Source organism: Meles meles, chromosome 2, assembly GCF_922984935.1.
Source record: "Meles meles chromosome 2, mMelMel3.1 paternal haplotype, whole genome shotgun sequence".
NCBI lineage: Eukaryota > Metazoa > Chordata > Mammalia > Carnivora > Mustelidae > Meles > Meles meles.
Window position 1 is genome coordinate 150,850,561 of NC_060067.1, and position 17,363 is coordinate 150,867,923.

Consider the following 17,363-nt stretch of genomic DNA (forward strand, 5'->3'; position numbering starts at 1 on the left):
ATGTCCAAGGCAGTAACTTACCCTGCTTACCAGGCCCCTTACTATGGTAGAGACTACCCGTTGCTCCCCTAATACCCATTTCCTCTTATCAGCGGGCCCTCTTGCTCAACTATAGACCCCAAGAGTTATTTCTTATGGCACTTTTCGAAACACTGACAATTGATGGAACGTTCCAACCCCACCAGTCCAGAAAAGCCCTGATAGCAATGGAATGCCTAGAAGACCACACCCCATGCAGTCCCTTCCCTGAACCTCTTCCTATAAAACTCTAGGTGTTCATCTTATGGGAGGAAAAGTCGATAAAAGCTTGAGCTTGGCACTTCCGGCTGCCGGCACCAGAAATATAAATGTCTCCTTACTCTTTTCTAAACCCTCATCTTTTGAGTTATTGGCTTTTCTTGCTGACAAATTTATCCAAGTTTGTTCAGCAAAAGTGTTGGCAAGCCCAGCCAGATGCCACACTTTCAATCTGTCCAGCCCCCTTGGGACTCCTGGGAATGAGCAGTTGGCTGGCGTAGTGTGCCAGGGCTGACCTGTTTCCTGAGTCAGTGGCTGTGACAGAATGCTCAGTAGCACCCTTTTTTGATAATAAGCCAGGAAACTTCTTCTATAAAGGGCCAGATAATAACTTCCTTAGGCTTTGCAGGGAATACGGTATCTGGCACAACTATTTACCTCTTCCAGTGTGTGAAAGCAGCCACAAACAATTCATAAACAAATGGGAGTGGCTGTGTTCCAATATCATTTTATTTACAATGACAGTGGCTAGCTGATGTGACACTCAGATCACTGTTTGCTGACCCCTGTTGTAGAGTAACAGAAGCTTTCACAGAGTGGCTGACTTGCTAGAGACGATGTTTTCCAGTCTCCTTTACAGCTTGCTGTGGTCATGTGACTCGGTTCTGGCTGACAGAATATGAGCGAAAATGATCTGCATAACTTCTTGATTAGCCCCCTTCTCTTGGGCGGAAAAGAGATCATGGTGAGTCATCTTTGACTGTGAAGATGGGGATGGCAGAGAAACAAGGTGGAAGGGATCTGCCTAGTGAAGTACCATAAGTAGTCCTGGACCAGCATGGACCATCTGGACTATTCTAAGACAGAATGAGAAGGAAAAAGCCCCCCAAACCTTTTAGCCTGTTAAATCACCATATTCTGGTACATCTTTTTATAAAGTTTTGCATTTTTAGGTTTAGCTCAAGTGTATGAGGCTGTATTCTGAAGGGGAAATGTCTTTGTTGCAGGGCTATGGAATGATTACAAACCCACACATTGGTGAGATGACCCTGCATGAATCTGTCATCATCACAGGAACTAATATCAAGTGAAAGCTTATTCTGTGGCATGCACTTATACAAGCTCCCACTTATCGTGAAAGGAGTTATTATTATGATCATGTTTACAGATGAGGTTCAGAGACATTAACAAATATGCCCAAAGTCATACTGTTCCTAAGTAACTGCTCAGATATGTAAACTTGGGGACATGTGACTCTCAAACATATACTTTCCCACAAATCAACTCCCTTGTGTCAAGGACAAGCCACAGTAGTCAATTCTAGGGTGATATTTAGAGATGGCTCTGTGATTCCAGGTTTCAATTTTCAAACTGAAAAGCACCACTAAGATCCACTGAATGACAGCTCCATTTGGTTTAATTATTACTCCCCTTAAAGAGCCAAGTGAACCAAAATGGCACAAGTTTAATGACTTACCCGGATTCCCTTGAAAGGCTCTAAGAATGCCAGAATGTGGATTTTATGAGACAGCCATGGGGGCCGCCAACTTGTTCTCAGCTACTGCCACCACCTCCTCCTCCACTGCCCATGAGAAACTAGCTGCCTGGACACCTGCTACACCAGGCTGAATGGAGCCTGCAAAGGAGTTTCAAACTATGCCAGCAGAGGAGAAGATTTTCTTTTCTCTCCAGGAAAAGGTGAGCAATGCCACCGACATTTGCTGTTGACCCTACTCTGCCAGGTGTAGCATCCGTCTCTGCTGGGGGCTTGGCACCCATCACGGGGACCATCTGGCTCCATTTCCCTGACCACATGGCCTTTCCTGTTCTGTACAGCCTGGAGGCTCAAGGAAAGTCGAGTTCACCCAACATGAAAGCACAGCCAATGGCACCTGGGAGAGGAACCCAAAATTTAGTTGCAAAAAATCTTAACCTTATTTCTTCAAATTTGAAGGGAGGAACTATTTCAAAACTAGTTGGAGTTTTTTTTTTAACAGAATAAGTTTCTTTATTTGAAAACTTCACTTGTTTAATCAGCTATGAACGGCTAATTAAAAATTAATTATTAAAAGTAATTGTTACCATACCAAGGATTATGCAGTTAAAGATGATGTTTTGTTACAGAAATGTAATGAAGAATAGATTGTCTGTCTTGAGGAAAGGCACAAAATTAACATGTTCTCAATTACTTTCTAAACCAATTATTTTTAAAACGGGAAGTAAGACCTCACCCCCAAAGTGGACTTTTAAATTTGGTACATCTTTAAGTACTTCCAGAGCCAAATAGATGACAAATCATACAGCCATTGAAAATCATATTTCCCAAAAAATATTTTGGAATGTGGAAAATGTTCTCACATATATCGCTATGCCAAAAAAAAAAAAAAAAAAAAAAAAAAAGCCGGTTTCAAAAAGGCTTACAGACATTCTTATAAAGAATACTATGTATCTATATAAATACACATAGAAAATTAGTCTGGAAGCAAATACCTTAACATTTTAACAGCAGTTTTTCTCTGAGTGGTAAATCTGCAAGTGGTTTTTATTTTCTTCTCAGCATTCTCAAAATCTTAAGAGAACAGACCATAAAAGTATACATTTTTAAAAGAACTAGAAAGAATATCATGACACTAAAGGCCACAGATTTCTCCTGTGTTTTGTGAGGACGTAGAATGCGGTCTGGAGAATAGGGTAAGTTATTTTATGGCCAAATCTACAAAGTCTCAGAAACTCACATATTAAACAACACGCCAAGTCTCGATGTTCCAATACAGGACGTGTCGGGAAGAACAGAGGGGTACCGTAGCATATGGAGTGAGCCACTGGGGAAAGGGTCCAGACTCATTACAATGCACAGCTATTCTCCACATTTCATCCCCACTACTACATCGACATTAAAAATGGAACAAGGAGTGTGTGTAGCACTCAAACATCTGTGACATATCATTACGGAAGAATAATATTTCCAGGAATTCTAATTCACAATTACTGCTTTCAATGTGAGAAAACAACTGTCAAATTAAAAAGAAATACGTGCATGTCACAACTGAGCAGTAGCTAAAATCAACTAGAAATCAGTTTCTATTTCACAGTGGGAGTTAACTAAAACCTTAGAAAACCCCCACAATTAGGAACATTGTTAGGATAAAGTCTAAAATCGGAAAATGTATCTCCTCCCCCACGTCACAGGGTGTGAGGCAACCTCTCTGTCTGCTGATAACGAGAAAACTGAAAAACAAAAAAACCTAAAAGGCTCAAGCTCACAAATCACTGCCCCAAGTTTCGCACTAATGGTCATATGATCCTCCAAGTGCTGCTTCTCAGACAAACAGCCTCTTCTTTTATAAAGCCAGCAAGATGCCCAGGAAGGCCTAAACCAACCAAACTCCTTTATTTTCTAAACGACGGAGCCTCTTAACAAAGGAAAACAGGACTTTGAAAGAAATAGTTCAGGAAAAGGTGAAGGTAGGGAGTTTCAGGAAAATGTCTGATAAAATTCCATTGCTTTTCTAAAACAAAAACACAGTCTCCTAAGCTTCAAATACAAAAGCAGAGCAGAAGATAAAAATGTGTTCTCAAATTACACCATTCCTGAGAAAAAACACTTTTGCTTGCTATTTCAGTGAGTATTTCTTTTCCCCACAGGATTATTTTATTTAGAGGAAAAAAAGACAAGATAGACTGTATAATCAACAAACATCAAATATACTCTATATAGGACATATATAATCCTACAGAAATATACAGCTTTATGGGGAAATTTTACCTGCCTTAAACAAATATTTAATTAACTGAAGAGATGTTCAACAATGACACAACAATGGAGAAAGATACATAACAAAACAGCATTAGTCTTTCTAACCAGAGAACAAGCAAAGTGACAGCTCAAAGAGAAATGCTGTAGAGTAAAAGGAAAAAGCATTACTAAGATACTAAATAAGATTCTGATCTATCAGCATCAACATGACAGAGACAGCAAACACACCTTTTCTGTGGGCTGCCTAAAAGGACAGCTTCCCCGTACCTCTGACTTCCATCATCCAGCTCCTGCTAGAGTCTCGGAAAGTAATATATGCCCGCTAACACTGGCCTGGCCTGCACCCAAGTCAGTGACTTCAACTGCTCCACATTAATAACAAAAGCTGTACAGAGTGGACATGCAGGGAGAGAGGAAGAGATGAAAGCTGATGCAGACTTCTAAGAGCCAATCTATCTCCTGCTGAAGAAACAGGCTTAGCGCAGTTCAGAAATAACAGACTCCTCAGGAGAAAATACCAGTTATCCTCATAAAGCCTGTCATCATTCCACACAATGTTTTTAAAGTTTGCATTAAACTCAAAGATTTTCATTGCAACAGACTGCAGTAAACACAGACTTATCACGTGCCTGGGACCATTCTGAGCAGTGTACAGAGATTAACACACCGGCTCTCCCAACAACCTGATGAGATAAGTGCTATTAACCTCCGTTTACAGATCAAGCAACTGAGATGCTAAACAGGTATGTGACTTTTCCAAGATCACAAAGCTAGTACAGTAGAACCCAGGCTTTCTGGCTCTGGAGGTTAAGGGTTTAATCACCACATGAGACTATCCTACCCGCACCGCTAGTACCTGCAGCTCTGCTTGCCTATACCTCACAGAGGCCTCAGAAACTGTTACTCCCAGGGCGACAATTTTGTTCCTGCTTTCAGGCTGCTCCCTAGATTGGAGGGGAAAGGCAGAGTGTCTACTTTATGCCAGTTTCTTCAGAAAGGATAAATGTTCTCATCTACCATGTCATATCAACATTATTATTATTATTACTGTCATTATCATTCCCATTTTACCAATGAAAAACAGATTCTGAAGGGTTAAGTGTCTTGCTTAATGCCAGTGAGAGGTAGGGCTGGCAAGTGATCCTAAAACTGTACGTGGTCCGCGTTCCTGCCACTACAGAAAGCATCATATCTCCCCAGTCACAGGTTCATCTCCTAATTGGGAACTCATCCAACAACCAGAGATGATCTCCCATATCTGAGCTAATCACTTCAGAAACAAATGCTGCCTGAACAACTAGGAGCAACATGAAGGGTGAGGGAAGAGAGGTCTGTAATGTTCCAACATAAAAGCAGAAAAGCCTCTCAAGCCATAGGAAATTCTCAGTTGGGAAACAGAAGGCGTATTTGGTATGCACATGCCCAGCACTACCACAGAGATCTATGCATTGTAAATGTAAACTAAGGTTCTGCAAATCCTATTCTACTTTACTTGCACCAGAACTCACTATTGAAAAGAATTCAGTAGTTATGACCCTCTGTAAAGTCAAAAGCTCTTTATAATTATTCTCTACTTTCCAACTCTGTGAATATTCTAAAGTAGGTATATCTATTTTATAATCCTAATGAGGTACATAATTTTTACAGAGGTTTGGGATCTAGTTCTCCCTTAAAATTGAAGCTATGGACCATTATAAATTACTGGACTCTCTCAAGCCTGTGGTTCAATAAACTGCTAAGTTGTCCATCACATTGGCAAAGAAATTAGTGCCTACATCTTGGCTAAGAATTTCTTAAAATAAATAATAGGGTTCAAAAAGCTGATGACTAAAAAAAGTATCATGAGACATGACTCAAAAAGTATAGACATAAGGACTTCAGAACTTAATCTCCTCATTTCATGGATAAGAAAACTAAGGAAGGTGCCAGAACTTGGGGTGCCTGGATACCTCAGTCAGTTGAGCGTCCAACTCTTGATTTCAGCTCAGGTCACGATCTCAGGGTCCTAGGATTGAGCCTCATATGGGGCTCCTTGCTTAGCTTGAGGATTCTCTCCCTCTGCCCCTCCCCACTCATGTGTGCTCTCTCTCTGTCAAATAAATAAATAAATCAAAAAAAAAAAAAAAAAAAGAAAGAAAAAGAAAGAAAGAAAGAAAAGAAAAGAAAAAAGAACTAAACAACCTTTTAAGTCATAACCAGAATCAGTGGAAGAAACAAAACTAGAACCCGGTGCACTAATATCCAATTCAGTGGGTGTCACATGGCCCAGAATTAGATACCCCTAATGATGTAAGATAATACAATATTGTAAGCTCTGAAAGAGCAGGAACTGCGTCAGACTTCTTGTATCTACAACGTTTACAAACTGCCTTGCTTAATAAATATTACTAATTCTCGCTATGGTGAGAGAAGGGAATCAGAGGTGGTATACCTCCTTCTTCCCTTCTGGTCTTTGTAGACTGTTAGGCAGATCATAAGGTCCCAACACACAGCTGTGCAAAATCAGTACCAACCTTATACAGAAAACAGAGGGGTAGTGAGGCCCAGACGTAGTCTTCATTGATGTCCTATGAAACACTTCAAGATTGGAAGGCATAAGACACCTACAAATCAACTAACCTGTCTAGCTTAAGATTCTTCCACTGTAAAATAAGTAAGCTGCATTTCCTGATCTCTGAGACTTGTTCTAATATAAAACATCATTTTGTTTAGCCTTAAACTTATAAATTTGACCCAAAAAATAATACTTTAGGGGCACCTGGGTGGCTCAGTCGTTTGGGCTTCTGCCTTTGGCTCGAGTCATGACCCCAGGGTCCTGGGATCGAGCCCCGCTTCAGGCGCCCTGCTCAGCGGGGAGCCCGCTTCTCCCTCTCCTCCCTGGTTGTACTCTCCCTCGTTATCTGTCTCTCTCTCTCTCTCTCTCAAATAAATAAAATCTTTAAAAAAAATCAATAAAGCCCCTTCAATTTGCCTCTTTGGTGTGTTATTTTAACTCTCACAAGGATACAGCACTCCTGATGCCCACCCTCCCCAGTGAATAAGGGAATGGGAAAGCTTTGCTCTGTGATGGCCAAAATCCTTGTTTTATGTTCTGACACTACTTCTACCAGAAAAGTTCCTCGGGTCTGTGAGAGTAGGCCCAAGAACTCCTAGCCTTATTCTTGTCTTCAGGGCCCAAGCCTGAGCCCATCACACCAGCTGTACTGTAATAAGGCCGGGTTCCCCCCAGACTGGCTGCCTCTGTCGGATGTCCAGGAAGACCCTGAGCAGAAGAGGGCCCCAGCTGGAGCTGGTCAACTGCAGGGTCTGCTAGCAGTACGGGGCTGGTCTGAGTCCACAGGCACAGGTCAGAGAGGCCAGGCCACCAGGAGGCCAGCCTGCAGTGCAAGCCCTGGTGTGAAACTTGAGAAGGTGATTAAGTAAGAGATACTCAGACAAAGGAAGGACAGGAGAGACCTGGAGACTAGAAAAATGTGTGAGAGAGCTTACTCTGGGAGTTCCATCCATCTCAAAAAAGCAAATATTACTGTCTTCCAAGCAGGCTAAATAATATGCATGTATTGTGTAGGTGAGCTAAAAGGAACCTTATTAATTATGCTAAGCATAAAGGGTTTTGCTACCATTACACCTAGGTCACGAAAAAGGAAGATCGGGTCACAAGATTTTCATAAGGAAGGAACCAGAACTTACACTGTATATTTGCAAAGAGCTCTGCGGATAATAAATCACCGTCATATGCACGTTTTGCTTAGACCCTTATAACTACAACATTTGAAGAAACTGAGGCTCAAGGGGTCCCTTTACTTGTTCAATATGCACAAACTACTAAGTGTCTCATCTTCAGGTGGGCCTCGGGCTCTTCTACCACATCACCAAGTCTCTTTAAATTACTTTCCCTCAAACGCACCTTTTAGTAGAAATAGCATTTATTTCTTCTTCATTTAAAAATTTTTCAATTTTATTTAAGTTCTAGCTTTGAAACAGGTTTCAGTTTGAGTATCATTAAACAGTGTTTTGATAATAAACTACACGTCATTGTCCCTTGTACTGCAAAGCACACTAGTGTATGATGGGTTAAAAAAGCTTTGAAGCCTCATCTGGAACATTTACCACCATATATACTATACGATTGTTTCTATGGCAAGTTCTGTTCCAAGCTCCAATCAACTGACTTAAAAGAGATCTTCTGGAACACATGAACACAGTCTAAAAATAATCACCACTGCAAACTTAAGGAATTTCTTGGATTTCATTTTCCTTTTTCATTTCATTTAAATATATGCATACATACACAGAGCCTGTTCTCACTGAGCAGCATGTACGGTATGAAAAGCTAAGCATTTCAGTATAACGGAAGAAATTTCATAAAACTCCCACATACTATGATTGTGGATTACATAAGGAAGTGGGAAAGTCCCCTTCTGCCCCTAAACTGTGCCAAGACATCTGACATGTTCACATCTGCCAGGACTCTACAGTTATTCAAGTCCGAATCCACTCTTTACATAAATCAGCATACTATTATAATGATCCAAAGTTCAGAAAGGACCTCTTGCCAGACTAATGAACTTTCTCAGGTCTTCCTGACCTTTCACAATGTGTTTTGTGAAAAATGTCTCCCTGCCAAGGGATTTCAAGTACTAAAAGCAGAGTGGCAGGTTTTCAGTTTTGAATTTTCAACAAATCACCAACATACATGGTTGAAAGTGTTCTCACTGAGAATCAAAGCATCAGGTTTAAGAATATTTGAAAACAACAACAACAAAACACCCAGCTTATCTAAAGATGGAAATCAGAGCATGGTTGTGATCACTGTGTCTCTTAATGGAAACAGGGGACCAGAACATTAGGATAAATTTAACTGGCAAGTTCTTCTGATACATTTTGATTTTTTAAAAATGGACTTACCTATGATTTTTCAGAAACATTCTTATCATTTAAGATTGTGTCTGTTTTGTGCTTAAACCGAACCAAATAAAAACAGCAAGAAGGACCATCGGAATCTAAATATGACACTTTCAACTGCAAGTTCTGACAAAAGTCTGCCAACTGGATTTCACCCTACCTCAAACAGGAGTATTATGTGGCCCCGGTGCCTTAGTATCCTACCATTTTCTCTTGTGTCCTCACTCAGGACAGTCTTCCAGCAGAATCTTGAGAAAGACAGACTAAGAATGATAGGGATCAAACAAAAGGCGGCTTACATGCATGAGAAACTCTGAATTGCCCAATTTCAGTCCCAAAGCGTCTCAGTCTGCAGATGCTCTATAATCTTTGATGAAGTACAACATAAACCTGTTTAAAGCTGTTTGTAATCAAAAGGTACAAAGTGTGAGAACCAAATTCTCTTGGTTATTGAGATGAGTCTTAAAATAACCACAAGCAGCTAATATTTAATTTGGAGTTCTTACCTCTATACGAGAATTCTTAGTAAGATACAAAATACCCTTATAAAACACAACTTAACCTATGGAAGAAATATCTCATCAGGCAGGCCATTACCATGATTATCTGGACGTAAAACGCAAGTCATTTGGAAAGAGCCAAATTATTATTAAATACTCTTTCGTCTATTTTTAGATACACACACTTAAAATAGTCTAATATGAAGCACATAGAGCTCCACATGGAAGCCTGTGCCAAAAATCTACAGCCATATCCTAGTTTGCTCTATTCTTTTTAATCTAAAAAAAAAAAAAATGTTCAATGTACATCTTTAATTCTTTTTTAGTGGTGCTAGCCTTTAGTTTTTTTGTGATATGAATCATTATCCCCTTCTTACCTATTTCCATAAACTGATTTTTTTTTTTTAAATTTTGAGTTGGTTGGAAAGAGAGGCTTCTCCCTCCACGGATCTGTGAACAAACTTAAGTAAGTCTACAATCCAAAATCAGTATTACTTCAAATACTTATGTGTTTTTCATTTTTATATTCACTAATTTCCCTGAGCCACAGTTTCTTCAGGTATAAAACAGTGGTATGTATTGCAGTGGGGATGGGGATGAGGAGAACCAGGAGGAACAACATACGAGATGATTTCTAAGTTCCCTTATTATTTCCTCATTTCTTTGGTCTGCATTTATTCCAGACTGGAGCTTCTGTAAAGCAATGGTTCTTAAGAGGTAGGGTGGGTCCCTATTTTGCGCCCTAGTCATCTGGCAATGTCTAGAGACATTTTTGGTTGTCGCAGCTGGGGGTGGGGTGTGCTACAGCCATCTAGTGGGTGGAGACCAAGGATGCTGCTAACTCAACATCCTACATTGCAAAGAGAGCCTGCCCTACAACAGACTCATCCATATAGCTGAGGTTGAGAAGTTCTGTGCAGAGTAACAACCCCAGGAAACTATGTCATATTCAGAAAATTGGGAAGGCCATTTCCTAAAATATTTACTACCCTTCAAATTCCTAGACATGCAGCTCAGGTACTTCAGTTCTTTCTTTCTTTCTTTCTTTTTTTTTTTTTTTGGTTATTTATTTATTTGAAAGACAGAGATCACATGTAGGCAGAGGCAGGCAGTGGGGGTGGGGTTGGGGGGGGTGGGAAGCAGGCTCCCTGCTGAGCAGAGAGCCTGATGTGGGGCTTGATCCCAGGACACTGGGATCATGACCTGAGCCGAAGGCGGAGGCTTTAACCCACTGAGCCTCCCTGGCGCCCTGGTACTTCAGTTCTTAAAAGGAAAGCAGAAAGCAGTAGGGCTTAGTCACAGCCTCCTTTCCCTCCAATCTCACTCTTTCTCTCAGCCACACCTACTGAATGATCAGTGCTGCGAGGCAAGAGGAATAATCCAGGGTCCCTGCCTTCCAGGTGCTACCACCTAGGGGAGACAGACAAATCAAGACAGTGGTCAGTATTTGGACAGAGCAAGACAATACAGCTTGAAAAAGTCCATGGGTTCTTTAAAAGATCCTGCATTTATTTTTTTAAAAGAGTTTATTTATTTACTTATTTAGTTGAGAGACAGAGAGAGTGCAAGGTGGGGAGGAGCGGAGGGGGAGAGGGAGAGAGAATCTCAAGCTGACCCTGCCCTGAACTGTGGAACCCAATGTGGGTTCATTCCCACAGTCCTGAGATCATGACCTGAGCTGAAACCAAGAGTAGTATGCTCCACCAACGGAGTGACCCAGGTGCCCCTAAAAACATTTAAACAGCAGATAAACAGCAGATATTATTAAGGAACCATCACCGGGAAGTTTTTAAATGGATCCATTCAGCAAGGAAAGTTCGGTTACATTAAGAAAATGTGTTTTCAATTTCCCTACATAATGAAAGTTGCTCACCAGCCATGCATATCGGCTCTTTTCTTCTAAGGAAGCACGTAATCAAATGTCCCTTCACGAAGATGAGCAGTATTCCAAGGATCATTGGGTTTTCTGGTCCTACAAGTCATTCTGGGTCCTTATAGGGAAAAGTGAATAAGAAAGGCCCAGAGGTCAGAGCAAGGACTGCACAGTGGGAACCATGTGCTTTCTAGGACACTCTGGGACGTATTCAAGGGAACCATACAGTTTTTCTTCCAAATCAAGGCAATTCTGAGAGGGACTTATGACAAAATACTGGTGTAAACCAGGGTAGGTGGTTCCCAGGGTATGACTGCTATATCTGAGCTTGGGAAGCAACCTCAGGAGGACAGTGATCCCCACACAAGCCTGGTAACAGCTGCAGGTACTAATAAACACAAGTTCAACTTCTACTCCTTTAGTCAACTAAAATTCAGTTATCGTTAAAAGGAAAGAAATTTACACTTAGTATAAAATCAACACAGAACACACTCAGGCAAATGCCAAATCTAGAAAACCCGAACATACTGTTTATGAATCTGAAGTATAAGATTCCCACAATAGTGTGCACCAGATGGGATTTAGTCTTTTCTCTGCAGTATGTGAAAAGCAAGAAAAATTGTTAAACAGCTTCCGGCTTTAAACTTAGCTAAAACACTCGTCTCCCAATCAGCACCGGCACATCTCCAGGGCCTGCAGTCAAGTCGAACCCTGAGTTAGAAGCCGCTTGACTTCACAGGTTTGGTATCTTTAACCACAAGGTCCATGGACACTGGTGTATGAGGCAAGAGACAACTTCAGTAACTCTCCCCTTTAAAGTCACTCTGCCAGCAAGATGTATGTGCTCTTAAGCATTTGAACAGAGCCAAGATGTTATATATTTCATCTAAAAAGTCCAGGCAAACAGGATACCAAACACTTTGGAAAACAAAAACATTCCCATGAAGAGTAAGGTCAAGACTGTCTTTTTTTTCTAACCCATAAATATGGAGGACTCTAAAAAAATACTGTAGTCTTACAGGAAGCTCACAAATTAAAAACCAAACCAAAGACATACTGAGGCTCTGGACACAGACTTAAGACTAAATGCAAGAGCTGACTCCCCGCAGGCACTGCAGGGGGGCTTGGGAGCCCAGAAAGACCTCAAGCACAGCCAGTAGGAGCAGCAACCAGGGTAACACATCCATTCCCCTACTTTCTTTTAAAATCCTAGCAAAAATGACACAACGTTCACAGAAGTGAGAAGGTATTACTATCCAGCTTCTATTTTGCCTCAATGTTCTAGATTTGATCAAGAAAGAGACTTAAAACTAGAAATGGTACCTGAAAAGAGGGAACAAAGGTCACTTTTAAATTTTAGCCTCATCTCATCTTCAAGAACCAAAGAATCACTCCTGGCAAGTTTCCTATACATGAAAGTAGAGTTCCAGAAAAGAAGAAAAGCGTACATACAAAAAAGAGGAAACCATTGACAGGTAGTTCGGTATCAATTCAAACAAAATTCTACCTTGGGTTTTCAAGTATAGATAGATTATAAGACTTGGGTGTGGGAGGGGCAGCAATGGCCTATTGTATTTCCAGTGTCATGTCCGATTAATGTGTTTTTAGATAAGCCACTATCAGAGAGAAATACTGTAAATAAAATGTATCTTCATTTCTCGAAAAGGTCCAGGTAAAATAGAAAAATGTGAGATGGATGACATAATTAAGGGTGCTCACAGTTCTTTGAAATACCATCCTAAAAAAATATTCATTATTGAGCAGCTATAATCTGAAGGAATGATCTGGTGTCACTGTTTTTCTTCAATTGAACAGTTATATTAATCACATAGATGAAGTTTGAGAATATGCTTACTAATTGGCAGACGACAAAAAGATAAAAGACAATATTCAAAAGAATCTTAATGCAGAATATTATATGGCCAGCAATGAGATGGTATTTTAATAGAGATATACATTAAGTCCTATATTTAAGTAGAAACATAACTTGTACAAACAGAAATGCTGGAAACTTGGCTTAGCAGTACTTTACCGTTCGTTGAGAGTCAGATGTAACACAGCTGTTTAAAAAAACAACAACAACAGGAAATTCAATCCTCAGCTGCATTACTAAAATTAAATAACCAGATCAAGGGAAGAAACAGTTTACTAGGCATTACCTAAGTCAAAAGCACAACTACAGAACCGAGTTAAATTCTGAGAGCAGCACTGTGAGAGTAAATTAATTATCTGACAAAGATCAAGTAGGCTAAGAGTACAGAGATGATACCACATGAGAAACTGTTGATAAAACTTGGAAGGTTTGGCCTTAAGAATACTCTGTGGCCTTCCTCAATGATCTAAAAGGCTATAATGAAGACATCTCCTGAACAAGTCTCAGTTTGTCAATGTCCCTCTAGAATATAAATGCAACAACACTCCAGGTCCAGCTGCACGATGAGAAAGTAGAGGAAACATGACCTGCCCAGTGTTGGGCATTCTATTTACACAGACTAAAATGGAATTAGGCATTTGGACAACTGCATTACACAGTTGACTCATAACGAATTTAGACCCCAATCCGACCATAGTTTTCTCGTGTGAATGACGGTTAGGAGTCAATAGTTGCAGCAACCCTCGCTGCTGGACACCATGTTATATACATTTGCTCAATGTCTGTCCCTACCCACTAAAACAGAAGCTTCATGAATTCAGGAGTTTTGCCTTGTTTACTGCTGAATATCCAGCACCTAGACCAAGTCCTGGCCGACAGCAGACATTTGATAAGTACAGGCTGAATAAATGAATGACTGTTAAACAGCACAAAGCTAAAATGAGGATAAAAGATAAATGGCAACAGGGTAGCCTTCTTCTGTGTAACTCCAAAAGAGAGAACTGGCAACCACTACACGTTATAGGAAGGCAGGTTTCAATGCAAGAACAACCTTCCTATTGATTAGAGCTGTTTAACAAAAGAACAAGCTGGTTCTTGAAGTACAACTTTGTAACTGAAAATGTTAGAATAGACATTGGATGAATAAAGTCGCCATTTTCTACATGCCTGAACCAGGTAACCTTACGTATTTTTTTTTTTTTTTTAGATTTATTTATTTGACAGAGAGAAAGAGAGATCACAAGCAAGCAGAGGGGGAGGGGAAAGCAGGCTCCCCACTGAGCAGAGAGCCCAATATGGGGCTCGATCCCAAGACCTTGGGATCATGACCTGAGCCCAAGGCAGAGGCTTAATCCACTGAGCCACCCAGGCGCCCCAACCTTAAGTATTTTTGAGACTCAAAGACATAGAAGGGAGTTCCGTATTATCAACAGGGAAGAGAGGGATATCCCAATCAATACAGGAATCTCTTGGAACAACTGTGGTGGACAGTTGACATCTCTCCCCCCAGACCCACCTTCTACCGAGTTCCACCACGCTCTGCGCCTGGAGGGCTGAACTGTGAAGAACTGCATCAACTCGTTTGTTCTCTGGCTTTCGATCAGATTTAGCCAATGGGGTTAATAGAGAGAGGGGCTTCAGGGCAGGGGGCTGATGCTCTGGCTGCATCCTTGTGTTCTCAATGGACAGCTATGTCCTTTGACTGAAGATTTCAGCTCCAGCAAGGCAGCTATTTCTATGTAACCATCTTTTGGGAGGTTTGGTAACATCCCCTCCTCTTTCCTCTTCAGGCATAGGTACTAGCCCTTGCCCACCCCATTTATGGGCCCTTGTATTCTCATTATACTATGTATCTTAGTAAGCAGTTTTTTTTCTTGAATGTTCCTCAAATTATGGAGTGTTGCCACCTGCTTCCCATTAGGTCCCTGACCAACCACCCCCTGAGCTCATCCAGTTTCTGTGTGAAGGCTTACAGGGACAGGGTGGGAGCACAGTAGGTTTTGAAGGCCTTGTTGCTCCTTAGTTTTATTGCTATTATAATGCTAACTAACTAGGGCTTTCCTGTATTTGAGTTTTAAAAACCAGCCACAACAGTGGGAAGACATGCAGCCCGTACAGTTTACAGTTAGGCTATGTCTCAGCACAACCGCTCAAGCAGCCTGAATTCCTGTGCATTCTGAAATAGCAGTTTCCTGGTTTAGCAAGCGGTTTGGCTTCACATCCACTCATCCCCTCAGAAACAGGAAGCAATGTCAGATTATCATGCAACAATATCAGATTTGGGACACAAAAGGCAGTTATCAGGAAATCATGTATAAATTCTGTTCTTTCTCCAGATATGAGTTTGTGAAAGAAGAAACATTACCAAACTTCTCTATTCATCCTTATTATTGAGGCTGACCTTTTGTGGGAATTATTAGAGCAATGGGATATTTTCACCTTGCACTGATTTTTACCTTGTAAAGACTGTACCAAGGGGGAAAGTACTACCTTTTCTCAGTGCCAACAGAGGGGTATAAAATGAATGAAAATGTTTAGTAAAGGTCAGTATTTCTTTATATGTCTTGGAGTCACAGCAAATATTAAGCAAATAAAAGGTCAGGTGGGAAAAGTACAGATAAAACTGGATGAATTTAGATAAAGGAAAAGAAAAGACAACTTCATAAGTTATTATTAAGTAAAATGGAACCAAATTTTGAGAGCTGCACAAAATGTAAGGAAAAACCTCCACAGGAATCAACTACCAAGAACAACTATTTATGTATCATATAATTAAAATATTTTAACTGTAAAATTTGTTATAGAAATCTGATTATAGAAAATATAGTTATAGAAATTTGCTTATATAAACTACAGTTACAGAAATTTGGCATATCTGTAGTAACGTAGAAGGGTAGGAATAGAGAAGATACAAATGAAAACCATAAAGCTTTCATAATTCCTACTAAAACAAGTTTTCAATCTATTTAAGTAATCTAAGTTTTAGAGAATCATAAAATGAAGAAGTACCATCATTTACTCCAAAAACAACGCAGTTCTATTCTGAGGACAACCGTCATGGGAGAAAGAGAAACTAAGAGAACCCCAGGAGTCTGGCGCTTACCTCTTCTGATCCTGGGCCCTCTTTCTCTGATCTTTGACCACATAAAGTAATTAGCACTAAAATATAAGAAGTTATTTGCCATGCTGACAGGAACCCCTGTTTATTCTTTTCTTCTTCAAAGACAGGACCCACCTGTCTTTCCTTCTTCCTTTTCAAAGCCCTGTGGATGTGGTTGCACCCAAGAAGAGGTAAACGACCCCACTGTCAGAACTTACAGACCTTCATTTGAATTTACAATTCCACCTCTGACTTAAGGCTGGTTGAAATAGGACTTCAAAAAAGATGTAAGATGTACCCTTAGCCCTTGCACTTAGAGAACTTATTATAGTCTGTTTTATTAAAACAGTGGTAACTAGAACTTACTCCTCTGGAAAAGAAAAAAGCAAACATTTACTGACATATCCAAATACGACACATTCAATATAAAAGTGAAAAGCAACTGCTCTGTGGCACTCCTGCAAAGAGGTTCTCCAAACCTTTTCCTCATTTGACCAACATATGCTCTCACTTTCTTGCTCTCTTTTGAACTTGGGCCTCCTAAGTGTATTTATGAACAAATACAGGATTTCCTTGCTAGCAACATTGAAAATTTACCCACTCCTGCTACCAGATACAGGGTCCAATTCAACAAACATTTACTCGGTTCTAATTATGTACCAGACACTAAGTCACCGCACTAATAATGAGAAGACAGATTTTTCCAAAAACATAGTTATCTTCTTTAACTCCTGCGACCGTTTTGGCATCCCAGCTAGAAATAATAACTTATCAATGACAGCCTTATTTTATGATACCCAAGTGATCTTCAATGATCTCATTCAATATTTGAAAAACCATGTATTGATTTTTGGCTATTTACACGGTTATTTCTGATAGCAACAGAACTGTCCCTGGTCTCGTGCATTAAAATATGAAATGAGAGACAAGTATATCAACAACCAAAGCTCATGCTGAAACTATGGCAAAGGGGCGCCTGGGTGGCTCAGTCAGTTAAGCATGACCTGCCTTCAGCTCAGGTCATGATCTTGGGGTTCTGGGACTGAGCCAGTTCTGGGACTGCCCCTCTCCCTGGCTCCTGTGCTCTCGGACTCTCTCTCAAAGAAATAAATAAAATC

The 17,363-nt window shown here is 40.4% G+C and overlaps 1 protein-coding gene across 6 annotated transcripts in view; it reads right to left on the reverse strand.

Moving 5' to 3' along the window:
* Positions 1 to 17,363, reverse strand: part of GAB1 (GRB2 associated binding protein 1) — a 124,424-nt gene that overhangs the window by 74,709 nt on the left and 32,352 nt on the right. Inside the window, exon 1 of one of the 6 annotated variants that reach the window (XM_045992871.1) lies at positions 4,223 to 4,287. The exons of the other annotated variants lie outside the window; for them this stretch is intronic. The gene's annotated coding sequence lies outside the window, so the exon portion shown is untranslated. Of the gene's footprint in view, positions 1 to 4,222; positions 4,288 to 17,363 lie in introns of those variants that run through there. 6 annotated transcript variants of the gene reach the window in all.